The following is a 13,639-nucleotide window of genomic DNA, read 5'->3' as shown; positions in this document are numbered from 1 at the left end:
ATAAATGTCTTGACATGAACACTATCGAAAACTTTATATGCCTTCTGAAAATCTCTGCAAGAAGTTTCCATATATGACATTAATAAGGATATATGTGTTCGTGTCCTACTTAAACATTTAACTTAAGTATGTGCCAGGGACATAGACTCTATGGAAGTTGTACAGGATTTTGATTGCCCTCTTAAAAACTTCCTTCACTAACCGCAGAGCGCTCAACACTCGTAAACTTTACTGCTGCACGCGAGACTCAAAAGTGATTGCAGACCGCTGTGACAGTCCTATTCCACAACTTTTCTAGTATTTAGCACGTCCATTCTGCTCCGTTTCATTTGACGCGTAAATATAATGTGCTTTTCATTATTGGTGGACTGGTGCACGCTTACTGTTATCTCTGGTGTACATTCCTTACACAAATATGGTGTCCATGAGGTACAATTATGCCATGTGAAGATAACTTGATTATTTGGATGATAAAATAATTATAATAATATTAATAATAATAATGTCCGCCTCTGTGGAGTAGTGGTTAGCGTGATTAACTGCACCGCAGAGCGGAGGGCCAGGTTCGATTCCCGGCTCTGTCACGAAATTTGAAAAGTGGTACGAGGGCTGGAACGGGGTCCACTCGGCCTCGTGAGGTCAACTGAGTAGAGGTGGGTTCAATTCCCACCTCAGCTATCCTCGAAGTGGTTTTTCGTGGTTTCCCCGTTTCTCTTCCAGGCAACTTAAGGCCACAGCCGCTTCCTTCCCTTCCCTTCCCTTCCCTTCCCTTCCCTTCCCTTCCCTTCCCTTGCCTTCCCTTACCTTCCCTTCCAATCATCCCATTCCTTCATAAGGCCCTTGTTCAGCATAGCAGGTGAGGCCGCCGGTCGAGGTACTGGTGTTCCTTCCCAGTTGTATCTCCCGACCCAAAGTCTCACGCTCAAAGACACTGCCCTTGAGGCAGTAGAGTTGGGACCCCTCGCTGAGTCCGAGCGAAAATCGAACCCTGGAGGGTAAACAGGTGAATAAATAAATAAATAAATAAATAAATAAATAAAGAAAGAAAGAAAGAAAGAAAGAAATAATTAATAATAATAATAATAATAGAAATAATAATAATAATAATAATAATAATAATAATAATAATAATAATAATAATAATAATAATAATACAGCCCCAGAATTTACCTGGCGTGAATATGGAAAACCACGGAAAACCATCTTCAGGGCTACCGACAGTGGGGTTTGAACCCACTATCTTCTGGATGTAAGCTCAACAGGTGCCTGGACCTAACCGCATGGCGAACTCGCCGGTGGATCAATGTTGTTTCATATTTATTACTAAAAATTAATTTAACGCAGGCCCTAATTGGGCTTTTCACTCCATACCTGTTCTTCAGGTAAATGAAGGCCAGCGAAGTGTTTCGAATGTTATATACGTTTGTATCACATCCAAATGACTAGGAGTTGACAATTTTGAAGTGGGAAAGGTTTTTGAGGGTTGACCAATGCGATTTCTTGTATGACCTAGGAGCTAATGAATTTCTGATGTATGTTGAGAGTTAAGTTGCAAGCATTATTGATAATCAATGTCCTTCACTCCCATCCTGAACTACTTTCTAGCACTGTGGAGAGCGCTTCCACCAAGATATTTCAGCGATGGCAAGAAGATATCGGAGCAATTAAAATACATTTCTATTTCCTGGCCATTTTTGAAATGTGATAAGATATACCTTAGAAGTACACGTAAAAACAGGAACACTTCAGTGAGTGGGTGAATTTATTTAAATAGAGTGTAGTGCCGGGAGTGTCTGAGGACATGTTCGGCTCACCTGGTGCAGATCTTTCTATTTGACACCCATGGGCGCGACCTGCGCGTGTGGCTGTGAGAAGACGGTGATAATGAGGCAGGGAGAGGGTGAAACCCTGTGTCGGGCCTTAGCCTACTGCTGTCGAATAACACAATTTTTCTGCTCAAGGTTTAACGTCTCCATCTGACGGACGAATCACCACTAACAGCGTCATGTGTCCTCACTTCTTATGAACACCGCGGAGAGGTTCAGAATCGAACCCAAGCCTTTGGCACGCAATCTAGTGATTAGAAATGTTTTACTACCAGCTCTCTCCAACCCTGCAGTCCTAAATTCTGATGGTGAATTTTTTCTACCAACGGGGCTCGTACCGCCTAATCACGACATCAGACACGCCCATCTTGATATATAGAGGCCTGCTACCAATAGTTGTGACGTCACGCGTATAGTGCTCAGTCTCCGTCGTCGCGTGTAATTCCTATCTTGCTGATACGATACTTTTTCTCACAATGTGGCAAAGGAAATGCAATAATAAGCCTATAAACACATAACATCGAAGAAACACTATCAAAAGAATACGTACGACAAATATATTACTTATGAATAACTGTTAAAGAAAATATTTCCCAAAATATTACAGATCTTGGTCACAACACTCATTAGCTCAGCAGCACATACCCACACTTGTCACAGGTTTTTCAACTTTCATTATCAAAACATTGAAAGAAACATCCCTACGATTTCCACTAAAAATGCATCTTTGAATCAGATATCAAGGTCTGAGTTAATGTGTAGCTTTCCACAATTTGAAAAGTAGTATGACGGTCACTTGGCAAACTGTTTCTGTCTCTAAAATGTAATTATAGTACACTTATTTGAGCATACAGTGGCATTAATTATTTATGAATAACTGTTAGAAAAAATATCTGCAATGATATGATAGATATTGGCCACAGCACTTATTAACTCTACTGCACAAACCCACACTTGTCACAGAAATGACCAGGTTCTTCAACTTTCATTATTAAAACATTGAAAGAAACATCCCTACGATTTCTACTGTTTAAAAATGCATCATTGAATCAGATGCCAAGGTCTCAGTTAACGTGTAGCTCTTCACAACAAATTAAAAATAGTATAATGGTCACTAGGCAAACTGTTGCTGTCTAAAATGACATTATATTACACTTATTTGAGCACATAGTCTTGAAGGTCATTCTGCAAATTACCCTCTCTCCTTTCTTCTGGCGATTTTCGTTTGGCAGGTGTCGGTTGAGAAATATATGACGGTTACCCAGGAAATATAGCTGTCACAGCATCGTCAGTTAATTTTGGCCTTACCCTAGGCACAGTTAAAACTGAACAGTCTGATCTTTTTGCAGTATCAACTCGAATAATGTGATTTTCGGAAAACTGTTTGATACTGGGACCTTTCCCACCCTCCCCCATAGCTCATGGTACCATGTGCCAACAAAGAGGTGACCCTGTCGGGTCATGAAAACATGGCACCATGCTCCACGGAAGGCGATGGTCAAGGGACCTTTTCGGCCTGTGACGATTCCCCCTCATTGGGACTGAATAAGTAATCCACTCACATGAGAGGTCAACGCCCTGCGGCCTAGCAAGGTCGCTGCTAACTCTCCCGTTCCTAAGATCTGAACCCCGGCTACTCAGAGTCGCAGACCGTCCGCGGCGATAAAATAAAATATCTTACAACTAACTTTAAGGCATAACATGAACGGAAGAGGTTCTGGATGCTAATTATCGGCAAAAATTAGGCACGAATACATTTTCTAAATATTTAATTCACTCCCGTTGAACATATTTACACTCTACAAACTTGAACATCATAGTTAAATCACATTCATTGAATTTTAATACCAGCCACGGACAACAATGTCCGGGCTACCACCCAAGTGAAATTTTGATCCACATCATTATAAGATTCATAATGTGGTCTATTGACATACACTGTTGAATATTATAACACACAAACAATCACCTATTCGGATTAAGCACCTGCGTGTTATCATATAACTTCAAACAACTCGGAGAAATTTGAGTTGCGTTTACTACACTCTTGGTTGATAAACTTGGTTTCGAATTTACGGACACGATTATTTTACTTGCTGAGTACGGTAAACACTATTATAATGAACCTAACTTTTTACAAAAAAAATTATAAGACAACTATGACCTTACGGATATAAATATTCCCGGGATTAATTCCCAAATTACATATTTAAAACACAGCAAGTTACACTAATTTACTCTAAGATTAGAGTGGCCACCTACATCGAACATAACACGAGAAATATAATGTTTAAAGAAATTAAAAAAATCATAAAATGATAAACAACTTCACGGCGTTACAACCTCTCGCAAAAACATGAAATGCACACAATTCTAGTTACTGCTAATCACCTCATTTGAGGACTAACTATACACATCATAGGGCCTGAACCCTCCACTCAAACGAACTACCAAAGGATTTTTCACGAAGTCTCAATTAAACAAATCAATTAGCATCAAAACAACATCCTATTTACACTATTATCACACCTGGAAGAGAAAACACATATTATAACATTTCCCATACATGGTAACTGCATCTGGATTACCATTAGCCGTCGTTTGTGTGACTGACTCCCTTTTGTCATGTCCGAGGTACGAACAGGAGACCAACAGATCTCTCGAGTCGGGGAACCTGAAAAATCAAGACCCTATCTATCGCTTCTCCATGTGTATGAACTAAGTGTTACTGCATTCACCCAACTTAGCCTGATTAGAATGTGGTAATCGATTAACAAAAAAAAAAAAATTACTAGCAGAGCGAAAAAGGGATCGAGGAAAAACACTTCCTTGAGAAAGACGGCCATACATTTGCCTTTTAGCAGGCCTAGTTTGACACAAGCGAGCTCCGACTCTCCTGGGGTGGGATGCCATAAATTTCCTTGTCAACCGCCGGCACACCGGCCACATACTTTTTTCTTTAAACCCAACATTAGTACGTTTACAAAAACCTATTCAGTGGGCCAAATCATTCACGCGAACAAAAATAACAAATACAAACAGGTGCATAGAATTATGCTCTAACCCGCTCAGGTATTCTTCATCATACCAATCTCTCAACTTTTGGGCCGTTACATGATTTTACTCTGTCTCTCTCTCTCTCTCTGATAGGAGTCCGGAGTTCCATCCTCGTGCCTCTCATAGTAAAACTACCACAATCCACGGGCTAGCAAACTAGAGTTTAATAACCTCACAGAATTTACTAATAACAATAGTCATAATAATCACCATAATGATGATGATAATAATAATAATAATAATAATAATAATAATAATAATAATAATAATAATAATAATAATAATACGGACTATGTACCTGACATGAAGTTATAATTCTTTAATAGATCGGCATAAGATTATCCGACCACACTGATTAATTTAAATGAAATAAAATGAACTACCCAAAAAGGTATTTAAGCAATCACAAGAAAAATTTTCTTTAACAGGGGCACTAGCTAGAGTTGGTGGGGTGGACATTTGTACCTCGGTGCCATGACTCTTCACACACATGTTATACAACAACGCCTTAAGTTATCATGCATAAAATACAACTACTTTACATTAAATAGAGTACTTCATCTATCCAACTTTATCTGGTTCACAGGATATATGGCAAGGATTCTTGCGTCATCTTAACCTGACTTCTTTCATATATCTCTCCAAGAACGAAGGCTCCTTTATTACCTCAACGAAATTAATTAGCCTTTTCCCCCCGTCTCCTCTGACAGTACTCATAAAACAAGGATATAACCATGCTCGTGCAATAAAGATAACTAGATGGGAAATTCATACTCTATTCCTAATTTGTTTCCTTCCCAAACAACTTTAAAAGGTTAAACTAAAATAAAATACCGACCACTCTAATCTTACTACTTTAATTATTCAATATAAAATCATCCCATGCTATTCCTATATTCTGACATGGTTTATCTACAGGGAATATCAATATCATAAGATCATAATTTTGTACTCAACAATGCTGGTCCGTTGTCCATCGTATGCTGTTCGAGCCCCGAGGGGGGGCTGCCTCGGAGGTCTTTGCCCATCATGGTGAAGTGGAAAGTCGCTGGTCCAAGACGTTCCATGATGCTCCTGGAATAATCCATAGCGTTGGGGTTTGAACACTGAAATGACACTGTTTACACTTTTTTCACAAAACTTCCTCCACTCACGTTACAGGCAAATTTTCCTTTCTTCTAACCAGTATGAAGGTTATGAATGCATACGATACCCTGGTACAGGACGCACCAAATCTATCCTAATCTAACATATGCAATTCCGAGCTCACAGTTTCATTACCGGAACAGTTTAACCTCCCGCATTACCCCAAGGTGGGCTACTTATGTTTATTCTCAACCCTGTCTGGTATGCTTTGTTCAGCGCGCTCCTCAGACTACGCTGTTCTGAAGCACGATAAACGTTGATACAATTTTGTTTATGTGATAACCACTAATTCTTCGTACCATCACTATTCACTCGCCTGCCGATTACACAGTTTCTAACATAGATTATAATTAAGAAGCTCTCTACCTCCACTACGGGGTACCGATTGAAAATTAACGTTCCACGTTCGACAGACGGCAATTCATTGTTTCACCGTTCTCGGTGCGAATTTATGTCACTCACGATCCTTCGTATCGCACCGTGATCAAATTATAGATGCGCACATCATATTTACACAGTTCAGATTTTTTTACTGCAGATTCGCACTGAAATCCGACTTTTCACACTCCCGCTCACTGAAAATTTTCACACAAAGAGAGGGAAATCAGACCAAAAATCGGCCGTGTGGTCACCTCGTACACTCCTCGAAGACTGGCGTCCACCCTCATATGTGCAGGCAAATATAAAGGCTCTCTAGGGTGGGGAATGCTTGGGGAGACATCTCCCTCCTACACATTTCAGTTTTCCAGATCCACAAGGCTTACGAATCCCAGCGATGCGGCAACTTGTGTGGCCAACTACTCCGAAATACACGCTGTGATGCGGAACTCAGGATGATCGGTGTATTTGTAGTAATTAATTCCAATACAATCGGGGTGGGGGTAGTACTCGCTATGAGCATTTGGCGACCCTGTAGGCGTGGGTACGCCGTGGTGGTTACGTAATCTTATGAAGGTGCATTTTCGTAGGTGAGATTATTCTACCTTGATTTTCAATTTTTCCATTCATCCAATATTCCTCTTATTACTCTGCCGTATGTTTTCTGGTTAGTTTAGCCTTTATTGAGCTGAAAATACCCCTGAAATGCCCCATCGCTTTGGCACCGCTGTGCGTTGGCATTTGTTTTCAATATGGAGTCAGCAAAATTGTATTCTTCTTCCCCTTTTTCCATGATACGCGCGCAGTTCGGGAGTTTTTCTAAGCCACCCCCTGGGAGATCTAGGCGCCTCTATGTCGCGAAGTGTTATGCAATATGACGCCACTGCCAGCATCCACACAAAGGAAGCTACAAGCCTACTAATTTCTTCAATATATACTTCGAAATAATTATTCCTGTGACTATACGGTCACATCTGCCCCTCCATTGGTTTCAAGAAATTTGGAACGGAGTTACGAATTTCTTGGTTTAAAATTTTGCTTTAAGGAACGTCTCCTCTGTGTGTACTTAATCTTTGAGTCTCTAAATTCAGCCAGGCATTTTCTCTTTTGAGAAGGAAACATATCCGTCCCAAGGCTTCACGCTTCTGATACAATCCTAGGCATTCTTCACAACACTGGCCATCTTGGTTCTCCTGCTCGACCGTCGACATCACGTGGACCATTACATCCTCTTGAACGTCCTCTTCTTCGTCCAATGGATCCTCATCTTCGTCTCTCTCCAGATCCTCTTCCTCTTCTTCGGCGTTCTCATCCACCTGATTTGCGTCTATTCTGCCGCTTTCTGGAGGATGGTATACTTTCAAATTTGCGGCGTTGTACACTGTCTCAGTTGTGCCGTCCATAGTCTGGACCTTGTACGAGTTATTATCCAGATTTTCGATGACCCTATACGGCCCAATGTATAGCTCCGCAAACTTGTGATAGATTTTATTTGCGGGATCGGAGATCGTTGGTCGTTTAACAAGGACGAGTTCACCAACTCGTAGCGGACGATGGTACCTTTTCCCACGCAGACGTCGTAATCTCTTTTCCGCCTGTTCCTTCAAGTATTCTGCCGTCGTTTGGATGCAGAGTTCCGCGGATAAGCGGGGGTCTTGGGGACATTGGATCACGTTCACCCAGGGTCTCTTGGGCACTTCATCGAAATGAACGACGCTTGGGATCATCCCAGTTGATTCGTGGACTGTCCCATTAACACACTCCTCAATGATAGGGAGGACGTCCACCCATCGCCAATGTTGACGGGAACAGTAGATTCGGCAGAATTTTCCTATTTCCCGCATGATCCGCTCAGCTGGATTGGATTCGGGATGGCGAATCGAACTCAAATGATGCTTCACCCCTAGCCGTTCAATATCCCTTTTAAAAGCTCCGGAGGTAAATTGGGAACCGTGGTCTGTTAAAATACACTCCGGTTTACCCATCCTCGGAATGATTTTATTCTTTATCTGATTTATGACAGCTCTGGTATTTGCTTTTTTACAGGGCAAAGTTGGATGAACTTTGAAAAAACATCGACGCACACCAAAATATGCTGCATTCCGCGTCGTGCCTTGGGCAAAGGACCGTAAAAATCTAGCGCGAAGAGCTCTTTGGGCTCCTTCGGCAACAAAGGTCGTGGCAGTTGTTTGAGCAGAAAGGTGTTGTGTTTCACCCGCTGGCATATATCGCACGTCATCAATACACGGCGGACAATCTTCCTCAAATTTGGCCAAATGAAGGTTTCCTTTAACGTAGATACAACCTTGCCGATCCCGGCGTGACCAATGGCTCGGTGGGCCAACCAGATTAAGTCTTCATGTAATACGGGCGGCACTACAATCCTGTATCGAGTGTGGTTATCATCGACAAATTTGTGTAGAATCCCATTGAAGTAATTGTATCGTTCTGCCTTCTTCTCTATTTCTGAGTACTCGGCGGTACCTGATTGTATCTTCCGCTTGAAGAACTTGATCAACTTCTCTGTTTCCGGATCTCTTTCTTGCTCCTCCCCTACAGTCCTCAACTTCTCTAGCGTGGCCTGGTCTTCATCTTCTAATTGGATGTGGAAAATGGAAGTTTCGCTGGGGTCCGGATTTCGACTCAATGCATCTGGGATAATGTTGTTTTTCCCAGCACAATGCTCTACTGTTAAGTCATACTGCTGGACGAAAAGACACCAACGATTCACCCTTTCGCTCGTCATTGTCGACTTGAGCATGAACGTTAACGCCTTATGGTCCGTCCGTAAGACAATGGGGAAGCCGTAGATATACTTCCGCGAATGACCTAGGGCTGTGACGATGGCCAACATCTCGAGTTCAGTCACTGTGTATTTGAGCTCGTGAGTTCTCAATTTTCGGCTCATAAATGCCAGATATGTGATCGTTGGTCGTGCCTCCGTGTCTTCTTGGTACAACACGGCACCGACCCCAATTTTCGATGCGTTCGTTTGCACGATGAATTTCTTTGAATAATCTGGGTAACCTAATTTGACGCTGTTGGCGAGGAGTTCCTTCGTCTTATCGAAAGCAGCTTCGCATTCCTCGTTCCACTTCCAACGGTTATTTTTCTTTAGCAAATTTTGGAGGGGTGCTACGACTTCGGTATACCCAGGACAATGATAAGAAAAGAAGTTACAGATCCCTAGAAATTGCCGAACATGCTTGACCCTAGTTGGTCTTGGAAAGTTCTGGTTTGCTTGAATTTTTACGGGGTTTGGGATCACGCCATCGGCATCAATCACGTGTCCCAAAAATAAAATACTCCTTTGACAAAACTGTGACTTTGAAAGGTTGACTTTTAAGTTGTTTCGATCCAGATCGAGCAAGAGTTTCCTGATCTTCTCGAGATGATCGTCGACTGTCTCAGACGCCACCAGAATATCATCAATGTATCTTACAGTGAATGCTTTTACCTCGTCGCTAAGATTTCGATCGAGAGCTCGGATAAGAGCGGATCCCGCGTTCATAATGCCGAACGGAAGCCGATTGGAGACGTACGTCGTTTGGTCAAACATAAACCCAGTCAAAATTTTGGTCTTCGGGTCTAACTCTACGTGATGAAAAGTGGAAGTTAAGTCGACCCCAGAAAACAATTTCATATGCCGAAATTTCTTCAGGATGTCCTTGATACAGGGGGCTTGATCATACTCGGGGACTAAGCGCTTATTAATGGCCCTCGCGTCAAGGCAAACGCGAAGGGACCCATTCGCTTGCTCCACGATCACGAGTGGGTTCAGAAAAGGTGTTGGGGACTTCATAATCAAACCACTAGCCTCCATCTCGCTAATTATTTGACTGACTTTTTCATGATACTTTTCTGGTACCGGATACGGGCGTTGCCTAAATGGTTCCCAACTGTTTACTACCAAGGTATACCGGAAATTTGGGATCTTCCCCGGTCGTGAATGGAAAACTTCTTTGAATTGCTCTAAAATTTTGAGTAATTGATCCTTCTCATTTTCCCCAATTTTGGCTTCATGAATTTTTCCTTGAATGGTTGAATCCAACGATGGTTCCTCTTCTGTTTCCAATGCGGCGATTGTCATTACAGATTCCTCAAAAACTTTGTGACAAATTCCGTCCATTCCTATCCAGTTTTCCTCTCCCTCCGTGTTTCCTGAACAGAGCTGCGTCATCCAAATCCTTTCCTCGGTTTCTAAGTCTTCAAAATCATTTAACTTTATCTCAGTTTGGGCCGAATCCAACTTTAAACAAATTTCGTGTGTTTCCATATTGATATGGGCTTTATATTCCCTTAGGAAATCTGAACCGATGATAACATTATATTCAATTTTGGACAAAACGATGAACGGGTGGGAAATAATATCCTTCCCAATCTCCAGATCCAAATACGCTTGACTATTGCAGATCGTGGTCCTGTCAGGAATTACCCCACGAACTTTGACATTTGATATTGGGATAACCGGGATTTCATTCTTGGATTGAAGTTCTTGTAATAGTATTCTAGAAACGACGCTCACGCTGGCTCCCGTATCCACAAGACAACGAACTCGGACCCCATGGACTCTGATATAAATAACAGGCAATTCCCTCACGACCTTGATGTCGGTTTGAAACTTATCTTCCAATAACTCATCAGATTGTACCACCCACGTGTCGATCGTGATCACTGTCCATGACAATGTTTGAGGGTCGATAGCCTTCGAAAATTCGGCTATCTCCTCATCTAGTACTTCGGCTTTTTTTAGACGATCTCCCTCAGTTGCCTCATATTCTGGCGCACGGGGATCTAATCTACTTTTACTTGCATTGTGTTGTTGCAATGCAAGGCTTTCAGCCCCTTTACATTCGGTCGTCTGAGTTAATCGCCTAATGGGCTGCTCCCATATGTCCTTAACATTTTTTGATGCATTTAGCTCCCGGACGTACTGTTGTGACTCCCTTTTTCTGTCCTAAAGGTCGCCCTGGTAGTATTCCCTACGCCGTTCGGAATTTCCGTCATTGCGCGGTTGCCATTTTGGATACGGTCGACGTTCTCTATTATTCCCATTTTGCTTATAAGCCGGTCTATCATATTTACGTCTGGACTCTTCCCATGGTCGAGACCTCCACCTCGCATCTCTTGGGTTTCGGTTCCCAACGTACAGCTCCCGTGTACTTGTTCCCTGATCTTTCTGGCTGGTTGAATTAGCATTCTCTTGGCAATCCAAAACGTTGACCATCTCCGTCTGCCTAGTTCGTATATGCTGCCCACTGGACGTTTGGTCAAGGTGACGCAACACCTGTTCCATTTCCACCGCCGTCTTTACGTTCGCGGCTATTAACATGCGTTGAACGTCGGCGGGAAATTGCTTACTAATGGCTGCCATTAGCTCAATTTCTGCCGGGGGAATGTCTAGTTCTCTCATCTTGACTAGCTGCCCAGTGAAGTACTCACAGAAGCGCGTTGGGCCAGTCATGGAGTACCGACGAGAGTACAACTCCAATCGCAACCCCTGTTGAGTCTGCATTCCCCAATACTTATCCAGAAATGCCCTTTTAAAGCTCTCATATCCATCAAAGCAGTACCGGAACGCTTGAAACCAAACGAGGGCCTGGTCTTCCAAAAACCTTTCCACAACCCTCAATTTTCGCTCTGGCGTTATCCGATTATCGGCCATATATCCGTCCATTTCGAGCAAAAATTTCTTTGGAGTCATGTTCCCCCCAGGTTTAAACCATTTCGGCTTATCTTCCGCCATCTTCATCATATTGTAAATGGGTATTGGTTCAATGGGAATTGACGTCGAATTGTGCATTTGCGTTCCAGATAATTGTTCCTGACTGGTATTAATCCTAGCAAAAAGACCTGTTCCTTCCGGTTCCATCTTCATTACGAAAGGGTTAACGGGGCTCGATTTTATCGGACTGAACTGCTTTCCCTTTCCGTGAAAATCCTCCCGTACTTTCAATTGTCCTACCTCTTCTCTCAACTCTTGGATGAGGTTTTCATGGGTATCTACTCTAATTTTCGCCTTCTGGATTTTATGGGACCAATCCTCGATCCTATCCGATATTTGGTCGTCCCTCTTATGAACCTCTTCTCGGATCGAAATTATTTCTTCGGTCGTTATTTCTTTGACTTTGGATATCTGCTCCTCTATTGACTCAGCAAATTCCTTACGCACCGCCACGGCTTGATGTTGCACATCACACAGTTTACTCTGAGCCTGACATATCTCCCCCTTAGTTGCTTCCATCTCCCTACTAGTAGTTTCCTGATATGCCACTGTCGCTTTAATGTGTTCCTCGAGTTGCTCCGCTATACTGATAGTTTGGGCCTCAATACAACCCACACGCTCAACCGCTGTGTTGATCATCTTGCCGAAAATTTCCTGTTTTTCCTCTACACCGTCTACTCGCGCTCCTAATTGCTCGGTAACCTTTTCACAACGTTCTCGGTCAACTTAATGTTGGTCGACTAGTTCGTTCTGACGTTCAGTCATTCGCTCTAACCGCTCCTCAAAGTCACCTAGCCGTTTATTGATCTCCTCTCTCCCTTCCTTGCATTCCTTCTGTACCTTATCTATCATTTCTTTAATGTTTCCCTGAATATCCTCACTCTTTTGATTCAGTTTTTCCGTAATACTTTCTCGAATGTCCTCACTAGTCTCATTTAGTTTCGCCTGCATGTCTTCGTTATTTTCACGCATCAGTTCCTTCATACCCTGCATGCCTTCGTTATTTTCACGCATCATTTCCTTCATACCCTGCATGTCTTCGTTATTCTGATTAATTTTCGCCAAAATGTTTTCGCTATTAACGCGAATCATCTCCTGCATCCATTCTTTCATCTGTTCTAATTCCATTACGAACACAATTTTCATTAAATGAGCCCCCTTTAGACTCGAACTTAGGACCTGGGTCAATTAACTCGAAATCAAGTTTTCTTCAAGGTTGTTTACCCCATCAACTTCGAACATTTCTACAATTTAATAGAATTAAGTCCAAACGTAGCCACAAAAAAGAAACGCTAACTCGAAGTTGCCTAACTTTTACACCCCTGTTGCACCGGGAGCATAATCAAAATTAAACAATGTAGCCATAATACTTAACGATAGAATTTTGAATACATTAGCTATCCGAAAATAAAATACCAACACAGGTGGTATATGCCAATAAATTAGGTCATCATTCCAGCATTGAGGCAGATACACCTGATACAATGGGTAATACCGTCCCAAGACT

The sequence above is a fragment of the Anabrus simplex genome, chromosome 1, assembly GCF_040414725.1.
Source record: "Anabrus simplex isolate iqAnaSimp1 chromosome 1, ASM4041472v1, whole genome shotgun sequence".
Lineage (NCBI taxonomy): Eukaryota > Metazoa > Arthropoda > Insecta > Orthoptera > Tettigoniidae > Anabrus > Anabrus simplex.
Note: the sequence above shows the minus strand (reverse complement) of the source record.